Genomic DNA, 12,796 nt, shown 5'->3' with positions numbered 1-12,796 from the left:
CACTGAAACTCTTCAATGTAGAAGACAGAGAGCTGTGACACAAGAGAGCAAGTGATAGGGAGAAGCAGCAACAGAGACATGGTGGCAGCAGAACCAAGAGACTGAGACAGAGCAGTGCAATTCCCAGGCAACGGAACAAGAGAGCTGAGTGCCTCTGGGCAGGAGGTTAATACATGAAGTGGTGTACATCTGAGTATTTATCTGGGGAACCAGATCTGCCAACGTACACAGAGGTCCGTGAGGCAAAGGGACAGAGTGGGCACTTCTCTGCAGAACTAAAAGACCTTTGTAACACGTGCCCATTCAGGACAGAAGCCAAGGGGCTGCAGGGCCGCACTTTAGCTGCAGGTATGGCTGTCAAGATGCTGTCCCAAAGTAGAACTGTATCTTGAGTCATTTAGGATCCAAATTGTGTGTTAGGGTACAAAAGTTACCCCTATACCAAATGTAATTTAAGGAGAACATTTATTGAACTTTAAGAGACAACAAAACACACACACACACACACCTATGGATAAGCGAGACCATTAGCCCGAGGTCAAAATAACAACTGAGGATTCAGAGTCTGGACCCTGGATAAACTGGGCATAGAACAAAAGGCATGTAACAGATCATGACTGGTGGCAGATCCATACATCACAGGTACAGGTGGGACTTCAGAAGCAGGAAAGGGACCATGACTAGGACATGCACCTTATTCAATAGAAGAACTTACAAGACTGGTCCAGGACCTTCATACAAAGCCAGTCAAGGCAAGACTCGACAATGTCCCTTGTTCTGTCCTCAGTAAAGTGACCTCCATCAAGCATACACCGAGGCAGGCCCGCGGAGAGGGCTGGCTGCAGGAGTACAGGCAATTTACTTTCTAATGCATTCTCCCAGAGGGGGAGATGATCTATATCCTTGGTTAATGATCAGAGAGAATTTAATGGCGGCTTAATAAAAATGAGGACGCAGCAAATGGACACTGAGTTATCACTGTCGTCAGCAACCCAAACCTAAAACCCATTTCACTGCCATCGAGTGGATTCCAATTATAGCGACCCTTTCGGAGCAGTTGGACCTGCCCCGGGTGGGTTCCCGAGACTGTAACTCTTAACAAGAGTAGAAACCCTGCTTTTCTGTCCACGTGTGGCTTGTATTTCTGAACTGCTGACCTTGCAGTTAGCGGCCCAATCTGTAACCACTGAGGCCACCACTTTTTGCAAATTGGAGCGCTCAGAACTTAAGAAGCTCTAATACAAGTGTAAACGGTTGTCCATCCAGTGAATTCTGTCATTCAGGGAGAGGCACAAAGCCCTCTGGCCCTGACGGGTAGGACAGCACCGGTCGTCATGGAGATGCTGCACGTGACTATGGCGGCTGCCAAAGTTGGAAATACACACCAGACGCTGGCGACACGCACTTCCGGTCCTTCCCTTCACAGACTTGGTGGAGGGCACCATTCTGAGATTGTTCTAGTGTCACACACCTTATTTGCATGGCCTTAGGGGTGTTGGGGTGAGGTGTGTTTGTGTGTCTCACTTGTTCTAGTTTCATACACCTTATTCGCATGGCCGTAAAGGGGTGGTGGTGTGTGGGTGTGTCCCACTTGTTCTAGTTTCGTATACCTTATTTGCATGGCCTTACGCATTCATTTGGAGGGAAAGACAAAGTGTAATAGCCTGAGTGGAACCATCTTGTAGCAGTCTCCATTTTGTGTCAAGCTATGGAAATTCCCTGAGGTTAAGGTCAAGCAAACATTTGCCAGAAAAAGCAGATGCAAGATAAGGCCACACATCTATCTCAAAGGAAAATAGACGTTTCAAAATGGCAAGGCTAACTGCAAAGTCTGCTTCTGTTCTTGCTTGCTTGTTTGCACAGCTAAAAAGCCCCCATTGTTTACCCCACCCTATAAAAACCCAAGTCTGAAAGCAATCAAGACCAGCCATTCTCCCACTCTTTGAGGAGGCTGGTTCCTGCGCAGGTTCTTTTTTCTCTTTTCTGTCCCCCTTAAATAAACTGTTTTGTTTCTTACCAGAGAATGAGTTGTTCTTGTCTGGTTCATGTACAACATTTTGGAGGTTCCACCAAGATCTGGTGACCAGGTTGTACATTAGCGGGACAAGCGAGACCCCAGGAATGGGTGTTCTCCTCCGCATGTGCCTCAACTAGAGGAAGGCCTCAGAAAGACGTTCCTCCGTCCCGGTTGTCAGATCCTGTCCAGAGCGCTACAAGGTTGGTGTGCACACTCTGGGTTGCGAGGATAGGCTCTGTTGGATGCAACTTTAGGGCACTCCCAGAGGGCCAGAGAGACATCTCTGTGTCCTCCTGTATCTTTAAACTGATGCCTCATTGATGGCATATTCTTTTTTTTAATATGTTTAAGTCCTGTGTTTCTTGTATATTGTTTTTTATTCGCTGTGTATTGCTTGCTTGCGGTCCTGCTTGTCTTCCGTGATTGTTTAATTTTTTTTTAGCAGGTGAAGTGAAACAATGGGACAGACACAGTCCACTCGAGTACAGTGCCTTTTGAATAATTTCTCTGAGTTTTCTAAAAGGTCTATGTTAAGTTATGTATTTTATAAAAAATTCGTCTCATCTCAGGACCTTTTCTGAGAGAGATTGGGTTGCAGCAGTGTCTGATTGGCCCTCAGTGGGGACCTTTTCCCTATCTCTTTTATACCAGGTGCAGAAATATGTCAACAGAAAACCAGGTCATCTGGATCAAATCTCCTACATAAATGTGTAAATTGACATAGCCTCTAATCCTCCTCCGCATATTTGGAAGTTTCTTCCCCACAAGCGGGTGGCAAGGAATAGGAGACTCAAGTAAAAATAAGAAGCCCCAGCGACTTTACCCTGTCCTCCGAGTGCTGAAGGGAGCTTGACACCCTTCCTCCACCAGGAGCCCCTCTTGTGGCAGCCAGGCCCTCCTGCTCTGCTTCCTCCTCCATACCCGCCTGCTGGGGCGGGCTCAGCACCTGGTACTGCAGAAGCTGCCTCATTCAGTCCTCCCAAAACGGAGGGTGTGTGTGTGTGTGTGTAAAGGTATACGCTGAGGCAGCATGCAAACAGGGCAAGCCTGCTGAAGTCCCGGTCAGTATTTTGCCCTTGAGACAAACTGTTCCTCCACCCGGGGTGGACCAAGCAGTCCCCTTCATGGTGTGTGTCCCTTTCTCCACCAGTCACCTCTACAACTGGAAGCAACAAAACCCATCCATCTCTGATAAGCCCCAAGGCTTAATCTCCTTATTAGAAACTATTTGTCATACCCACCAGTCCACTTGGGATGATTGTCAGCAACTTTTACAGGTTCTCTTCATGGCGGAAGAACGGGAAAGTATCCAGAGGTCACCACGGAAACTGAGGTACTGTGGTCCACCTCCCTGCCCCCGGTACCTCAGTCCAAAAGGCAGAACTTATCGCCCTGACACAGGCACTCAAGCTGGGAAAAGGAAAGTCCGTCGATATGTGGGCAGATAGCCGTTATTCTTTCACTTCAGCTCACTTCCATGGAGCCTTATCAAGAAAGGGGACTGCTAACCTCCGAAGTAGAGGAAAGTGAGCACAAGGCTGAAATACAAGACCTCCTTCGAGCCTTGTGGGAGCCTAAGCGTCTCGCTACAATCCATTGCAAGGTCCATCAACGAGGACACTCAACGGTGATCCGAGGCAACAACCTGGCTGACCAGGCAGCCCAGAAGGCAGCATTGGCATCACCAGGACCAGTAATGGGACTAGCAAATACAGAAGGAAAACAGCCTCTTACCTTGTTACAGCCAAACCTGCCTACTCGCCTGCTACTCAAAACAGAAATGGGAACTGGCACACCGGTTAGCAAAAGGGGCTGGTCAAATAGCTTGTATTAAAGACCCTGACGGGTGGCTGATTCTCCCTGGTCCCCGCAAGTTGGTCCCTGAGGAGACTGGCAGGGAATTGGTGGATCAGTTGGATCAGACCATCCATTTGGGAGGAAACAAACTCTACTCATATCTGTCTAAAGGATACAAAATTCCAAATCTTCAAAAGTGGACACAGACAATGGCCGAAAACAACCCAAGTAAACAACAACCACCACCAGCACCACCACCCCCACACAGAAGACATCAGCCACCCCAGCCACGAGAGCGAGGACATTCCCCGGTCAATACTGGGAAGTTGACTTTGCCGAGGAAAGCCAGGACTGTATGGTTATAAATATTTGCTGGTCTTTGTAGATACCTTCTCTGGTTGGACAGGGGCTTTCCCAACCAAGGCAGAAACGGCCACCGTGGTATGCAAACTGCTGTTAACTGAGATCCTCCCTAGATTTGGCATTCCCTGGTGCACTGGCTGTGATAATGACCCTGCCCACATGGCCCAAATTTCTAAAATGATCAGTAAAATGTTATGTGATAACTGAAAGCTCCATTGTGCCTATCGGCCTCAAAGTTCAGGTCAAGTGGAGAGAATGACTGGAACCTTAAGGAAAGTATTCGCTACATTATGCACAAAAACTGGCGAAAACTGCGTAAGACTTTTGCCTTTTGCTTTAATGCGCATCCATTGTACCCCTTACCTTAAAAACCTTGTGCCTTATAAAATTATATATGGTAGACCCCCTCCTTTCCTACCTAGGGTTGGAATGGAGCAGTTGGCTCACCTCACTAATATTGAACTTTAAAGTCTATACAGGTTGTGCAGGGAGTCCGCAACACTAACAACGCCTTGTTGCACTGCCTCCACCATCCAGACACCGCAGGAGATCCCGGATCGGAGCAGTCGCATGGATCAGGACCCTTCCATGACCTAACCTCAGGCGACTGGGCCTGCGTCAAGTGGCACAAGACCCCTGCACTAGAGCCAAGGTGGACTGGGCCATAGCAGGTAATCCTTACCACTGCGACCATGGTAAAAGTTGCAGGCAAGTTGCCATGGATCCAGTACACCCAAGTGAATAAAACCATGGTGGGGCATGTTCCCAAGGAATGGACCATACAGAAAACAGACAACCCACTCACGGTAAAGCTGTGAAAGCTACCCTAATTGAACGAATCCTGCTGTGTAGTATCAGGGTCAATGCCAACCCCGAACGACCACAACCGTACATGTGGACTCTGACAGACTTTACTACTGGCACTGACACAAACACCAGCACCCCCACCGTGCTTGTCCCCACCTTTGAATTTGATTTATGTACCCCGTTTAAGCAAAAAATAGCAATTAACCCAATTTCACATTATGGCTATGAAGGGGGGGGCTGTCTTTTAAAAGAGTTTATGGTGTAGGGATGCAGGGATAGAATGGTCGCTGTAAACAGATATATATGCGTACCCAGCCGATGGTGGCCCTTCATGCCAGCCTAACACCGAGTTTTATTGTGCCAAGAGGGGATGTGAAATTATGGTGGCTGGCAACAACCTGGCTACTTCTTCCCATTTTTGGAGAAAAGGACATTATCACTGGTCTGTATGCCATGTAGGGGCTTGCAAGTCCATAAAGTGACAGATTAAAAACCACCAATCACCAGAATGGGTAACTGGAAAAATCTGGGGAGTTAGATTATATGTCAGTGGACCAGATCCTGGTTTTATAGTTATGATTCAAAAGCGGCTTGCTCCTACAAAACCTGCCCAGCCTATTGGACCCAACAAGGTTCTAAATCCTCCTGTAAAACCCAGGCCCACATCCCTGCCTCATGTTACCAGGACTTATACCTCCCAGGTAACCTCCACGCATAGCCCAGAACCTGAGGTAGCCAAAATAACCCCCCCACAGCCCTGTTTTACTAGAAGTTAAAACCCAAGAAACCTTTTTGGCTTTTATAAATGCTACTAACCCAAACTTCACCAGCGATGGTTGGCTATGTCTTAACCCGGCACCACCCTACTTTGTAGGAATTGTATCTAACGTTACTTCCTCAGTAGCCAACATCACACTGTCCGATGATAAAAATAACAGTAGTGTGTCCAGGTGGAAGGAAGCCGGGGAAAGGTCCACCTTAACTCTGGAAGACTTACAAGGGAAAGGACACTGTTACCAAACCAGCTGGAAAATCCAACAGTATAGTCGGTATTGTGCCAGTGTTTCTGTTTTACCCAGTTCCAAGGAACCCTTTCTGTTAGAAGCCGTACCAGGAATGTGGTTTGCTTATTCTACTGGAGTCCCTCCCTGCTTGTTCTCTACAACCTTACTGACCTCTAACCATTCTGGACTTTGTGTATTCGTTCCTATTTTACTCCAAGTGTTTCTATATTCCAGGTAAGTCGGTGGCAGCATTTTAACACTTATTCCAGAGTCAAAAGAGCCCCCATATTGGTTCCTTTACTTTTGGGACTAGGTGTAGCCGGGTCATCATCAGTAAGAATGGCGGCCTTAATACAAGGAAATGAAAATGATAAGATTTTAAGTCAGCAAATTGATAATGATTTACTGGATTTAAAGAAGTCTTTCAGTTATCTAGAAAAATCCCTCAATTCCCTTGCTAAAGTAGTATTACAAAACAGGCGAGGATTAAACATTTTATTTCTTAAGCAAGCCAGCCTTTGTATGGCTCTGGGTGAAACTTGCTGCTTTTATGCCAACCATTCAGGAATAATCAAAATACCTTAGCTTTAGTCGGAAAAAGATTAAGCAAGCGAGAAGAAAACAGAAAAAGCCAAGAAAGTTGGTCCCAGCAAATGTTTAGCTGGTCCCCATGACTCCCCACCCTAATCTCCAGCCTAGCAGGCCCTCTGCTTTTGCTTTTAATAGGACTAACTTGTGGCCCACTAATAATCAATAAATTAGTGCAGTTTGTACAAGACCGAGTGTAATCTGTCAAGTTGTTGGTATTAAGTAAATCGTATGACCGACTAGCCCAGAGTGAGCCCTTTCCACAGCCCTATGAACGCTTGCACCTGGAAGATTCACAGGTGGAATAACCACAGGGAGGAATATGATAGTTAGCCTGAGTGGAACCACCTTGTAGCAGTCTCCATTTTGTGTCAAGCTATGGAAATTCCCCTGAGGTTAAGGTCAAGCAAACATTTGCCAGAAAATAGCAGCTGCAAGATAAGGCCACACATCTATCTCGAAGGGGGGAAAAAAACGTTTAAAAATATCAAGGCTAACTGCAATGTCTGCTTCTGTTCTTGCTTGCTCACACAGCTGAAAAGGCCCCACTGTTCCCCCCCCCCCCCTATAAAAACCCAAGTCTGTGAGTGATCGAGACCAGCCATTCTCCCTCTCCCTCTATTCGGGGAGACTGGTCCCTGCGCAGGTTTTTTTCTCTTTTCGTCCCCCTTAAATAAACTGTTTTGCTTCTTACCAGAGACTGAGTTGTTCTTGTCCGGTTCATGTAAAACACCTTGACTTCCACTAATGATCTCCTTCATCCGGGTGACTTCTGTTTGTGTCTTTGTATTCTCTTTGTCTCTATTATGACTTAATAAATGTTCTCCTTAAATTATATTTGAGATTGGAGTTCCTTTTGCAGTTTATAACAGAGCACAAGCTAGTTTCTCGTTGGCAGAAATGAGTGAGGAGGCACACACAGGACAGATCTGTTCTGGAGACCCATTTTCAGTGTAGTTTAAAGGGAACACTTGTTAACTCTTAAGAAAGACAGACAGCACAAAGACACAAACTCATCATCTGGATGAGGGAAGCCACCTACAAGTGGAAATGGCTTCCCAGGTTCACAATTGAGATGTCAGCTAAACAGGGTGTGGGGGAGGGGCAGGGCAAAAGAAATGGTCATAAAAGCATGATTGGTGGCCAATCAATACATCACAATGACAGACACCTCTTTAATATTGGTCCAGGGCCTCTCAGACCCCTGTACAGTCTCGTTTGGTTACCTCCATCAAGGACACACAGGCTTGTAAGCTTATAAGCAAGACCTCCCCTCCCCAGATGCCTGGAGAGAGGTGAACGTAATCCTCACTCCAAAGCCCTCTGCCTGAGGGCCATGTTACCTACAACCTTGCTTCCTAGACAGAAAGCACTCGATGGAAGCTTACTGTGTGTGGGGCTCTGCAATGTATGTGAGGACTAAATCTATGCGGGGATCTGGGGCTGTCACTGCTACTGTGCCCTTTTGCAAAGGAAGGTGCTGATAAGTTAAGCTCTAATGCAGACCTCGGTCATCAGGGGAGTGGCCTGATGACTGCAAGGGTGGCCTCTCCTTGCCGTAAAGGCCACTCTGGGTCCCCTGCTCTCATGCCCGATAACTGACAAGGAGGGACCGGGCCCCAGGAAAGAACCCACCCTCAATCGGGCCTTTCTGGCATGAGGGGTGAGGGTGAATAAGGGGCTCTGAGCAGGAAAAGGGAAATGGCATATTCCCAAAACCGAAAGCAAAGAGGCTTGTAACCAGCACAGAAAGGATTTAACTGGAAATATCCCAGGGGGTGGTGGCAACCTGGAACTCAGGCAGAGAGGATGCAGGAACAGCAATATCATTGGGGATTGGGGCACAGCCAGGGATGCAGGCCCTGTAGGGGACTCGGAGCCTAGGTTCAGCATAGAAACACAGAGATTCACTTACCCTCCTGGGACGCTCAGGCTGCACCTTCTCAGTCAAAGGAAGCGAGTTCTGCAGGAAATTGCCTCACCTGGGTAGGGGTGGGGTCTTTCCCAAGGGGTAGCTGCTTGAGGTAATGAGGGCCTCCTGGAGGGAGGGGCCTGGAAGTGAATCTCAAAGCCTGGAGTGGCAACTGATCCATTCTTAGTATCTTCTTAGTCTGGAAGTTCTGCTAAAAGCTCTTCACTCTGGGTGACCCTGCTTGCATTTGAAACACCTTTGCATTTGAATCACAATAACACACAAGCCTGGAGAGAAAGACAACCTGACAGAAAAGTGGTGGGTGGAGGGCTTGCTTCCCAACTTCTTAGACTTTTGTTAATTAGCAATTCAGGAAAAGAACATCATATTAAAACAAAACAAAAAAATTGAATGGGCTAAGTCTTTCCTTTAAGAACAGTTCTAAGTAGACAGAGGTAATAAAGTGAGCACAAACCTGATAAAAATGGGCCTTGTCTTAGGGACAATTGAACACATCATTGAGTGATTGAAATTTAGCAATTCAGAGAAAGAACACCTCATTAAAATAACTGAGGAGGTTTCTGATCTATTTCATTGTTTCACCTAGAGTCACGTGGGCTGTCTTTTTTCTTAATCTGAATTCATCTAATGTCCCATTCGATACCTTATGTACATTGATCTGTCCTTGATAGTCAATGACCCACAAGATTTTTCCCTTCCCAAACTCTACTGTGGCCAGGATTGTTTATCATTGCTATTGAAACAGCAAGTGAAAAAGCAGAATTTGGACTCACAATGAAAAGTGGTCAGTGATCATCAGGCAACCACAGAAAAAATTGACTTAAAAGATTTTTGACAGAGAACAATTTCTATTGGACACTTAGATAGAATGAATTTCTCTGCCATGGGAATGTGTTCATTATCAACTCTGGAAGAAAGCATATTTCAATTTAAAAACCAGCAACAACAGTTTCTTTCCTCTTTTCTGTTGTCCCAAGTCTTAGTCTGCTTCTTAACTTATGTCTATTTGTCTAAGCTTTTAACTATGCTGCTCTCAGTTTCCAGCATAATGGATAAGATGACCTATGGGGGAGGTGGAGGGGGGGGGGACAGGTTTTTTGTGTTCTTGATTAAAAATGTGGTCTATATGGAGCAACAAAATTTTTCATAGAATGCAAAATAGTATTGTAATATATTTTTTCACATTTTAACATAAGTACAATTTACAAATATAATACAATAAAATTATGTATAGTATTATTTTGTTATTTGGCATATTTCTCACTTGAATGAAGTTTTTTATTAGATTGCTGTCGTTGTTTAAAAGGTCATGAAATTTATCACAAGAATTTGTAAAATTATTTCACACATGAAATAGCTTTCAAAGTCTCAACACTTAATTGTGATTTTTCTGATGTCCACTCTTTATTTAACACAGAAAAAATGCATTCAGTAGCAGCATTAGTTCCTGGTAAGGACAGCATGTATTACCACAATTTTTAGTGCATTATTGTATGGAACATGGTTTGTTCCAAAATGATGAAATATTTCTAACCATTTGTTCTCTATTGTGAGTTTTGCTGATGCCCAAGATTTAACCTTTTCCTTATCAATATATTTTTAAATAATAATACCTCATTAAAAAGATCGTTTTCGGAAATATTACTATATGGGAAATTTTGAGTAATATGATCGAATTATTTTTGCACATCATTCCATTTAAGTTCTTGTTTTAATGAAACCCAATGAAAATGTTCAAGATCATTGTAATGTACTGTCCACTCTTCTAAATAATCTATGCAGTTACTATAGAACTTTTTAACGTGATTCATGATATCTGCACGATTTATTGCACCGTGTTCTTCTAGCTGGCTTATACTATTATGGATAGTTAAGGGAAGAAAAATATTCTCTAACTGCTCTTGACACTGAAATTTTAAATTATTAACTTCATTTGCTACTTCGATTACAAAATTTTGTCAACTTTAATAAGTTTTATAGCATTTTGAAAAAGAGCTGCTTGGTTGTGTGAAAACTCTAGGCAAATTTTTGAAGATTCCTTTTCAAAAAATTCTTCTAAAATTCTAGGACATTTATCCTGTGATAAAAGTAAGATTTCAAAGGATCATATATTTTCAAAATTCTTTTGACAGCTGGCAAAAGAGCTAACCAGCACATTTTACTGTGTCCAAATATTTTCAGATACTCAACTTCCGCAGTTTCACAAAATCCTTTAAGCATTTTAACGTGCACATTGTATATATAGAAATAAGAATATATTTTAATAATAATATTTTCCACATCTATGGGCAACGAATCAGCAGCTGTCCGAATGGCATTATGTATTATGTATATTTTCTTTCTGTTCTCCACGCCCCCCTTCCCTAGTTTGTCATGCATTCTTTCCAAAAATCAGGACTTTTCAAAAACGCCAGGAAACAAATTACTAAAAATCGGGATTGTCCCACCAAAAGCGGGACTTCTGGTCACCTTAAGCACAGGTGACAAGACTGGGCAAACCCAGGAGGAAGCCCTAATGTTTTGTGCACTAGCTGCAGCCACTTGCTTCCTGAATAGCATTCACTTCTTCCTGGCTAGAGAAGCAACAGACCTTGGGGCTCACCTTTGAGCTGAAAAGGTTTCAAAGAGTCTCAGGGAGGAGGCACTGCTGTGTGAAAGCAAATAATGGAGGGGGTTTATGCCCCTGGAAGTCAGATGCTCACAGGCATCCTCCCTGAGTGCAATCAGTTGCCAGACTGCAGTGGGCCCCACTCCCTGCTGTTAAGGGCAATGGACACCTGCAGTCATCTATTTGGTTCCTGTAGGTGGAGTTCACACCCAACTGATAATGGTTCCTATGGAGATGCAGAGAACAGGTCAAAGTTAAGCTGCCATCCTAAATCTAGGATCCTCCCATCTTGTCACATGTATTCCCCCAATCCCTCCTCTTCCTATTGCATGTATGTCCTAGACCACCCCCTCTCACTGCTGTATAACATAGTGCAACCCCTCCCTGTGATGCATGTCTTTAACGCTAATTAGTGGGCTTGCATACCTCCCAAAGGTATATAAGCCTGGGATAGCAATAGGTCTCTCTCGCTGGTCTCCCCCACCTCTCTACCCTGCTCCCTTTCCTCCCATGTCCCTTTCCCCTCGTCCTCCTTCCCTTGCCCCTCTCTCCACGTGGACCACCAAGCGAGGCTGAGGTGAGCAGTGCTACTATGAAATGTGTCTGACCCCATTATTGCAATATCTCTTCTACCTCTCATGCTCTTGATAACTTTAATATAATATTTATATATCTCAACCATACAATTGTGTTTACTGAACCCATGATTAGTGGTGGTGGTGGGGGGCTGGCAACCCCCCCCAACTCATATCACAGGGTTCGGGGAGACCCACAAAATTCCCGCCAATGAGGAATCCGGACACCAATGCTCAAAGCCCCAGCCTGGGATCCCCTTTTCTCTAACAGGGATTCTCCCCCAAGAACCCCAACCAATCTTAAAACTGGGGGATGGGACGAGCCTCTGGGACACCCTGCCAAATCTCACCACCTGAGGAGCCTAGCAGTGGCAGGGGTTGGGGTTGGTGGGAGAAGAGGGCTTGCAACCCAGCCAGGCTTCTGTGTACACCAGTGTTACACCAAATTGGTCACCATGTGACCCCCACCTGAACACACAGATGACACACTGCTCAGGCTGCAGGCACTTCTCTGGCACCACGTCCCATGCACAGTAAGTAGGAACAGCACTATGACCCTCACTTCTGGTTAGGACACCTCCACTTCTGGCCCTGTCTCACTGTGACCCAGAATGGGAGGAACATAATCTTGGGTGTGATCCAGAAACACATAAGTGAAAAATCAGTCAGGAGATATGACTTCATTAAGCATAGACATTCAGGAAAATATGAATCTTACTTGATATAGCAGGGATTAATATAGCACCATACACAGCAATTCCCGGTGCCTAAATTCCCACCAACATAATTCAAAGTTTGTGCTCCATAACACTAAGCATCCAGGAGGAATTCAGATGAATTGGAAGTAATACAATGTAAAGGTCTTTTTTTTTTTTTGGAGGAAATTTAAATTTTATTGTGTTTAAGTATCCAACTCACCAGATAAAAAACTGATTAAAAAACAAAGGCCCAACTGAGGTCCTTTCTTCTCCTTGTGAGTATAGACAGAGGTTTGAGATTGCCCTCAATAGTCTTTGAAGTTCTGAGCATTCTGCAAATAATGTAGAGAACAAGTCTAAATAACTCATCATGGTGAACCTAGATTCAGAGGGGTGTGTATGGGAG

This window comes from Tenrec ecaudatus, chromosome 3 (assembly GCF_050624435.1).
Source record: "Tenrec ecaudatus isolate mTenEca1 chromosome 3, mTenEca1.hap1, whole genome shotgun sequence".
NCBI classification, from domain to species: Eukaryota; Metazoa; Chordata; class Mammalia; order Afrosoricida; family Tenrecidae; genus Tenrec; species Tenrec ecaudatus.
The sequence above is the reverse complement of the archived record's forward strand: the minus strand, read 5'-3'. Positions refer to the sequence as shown.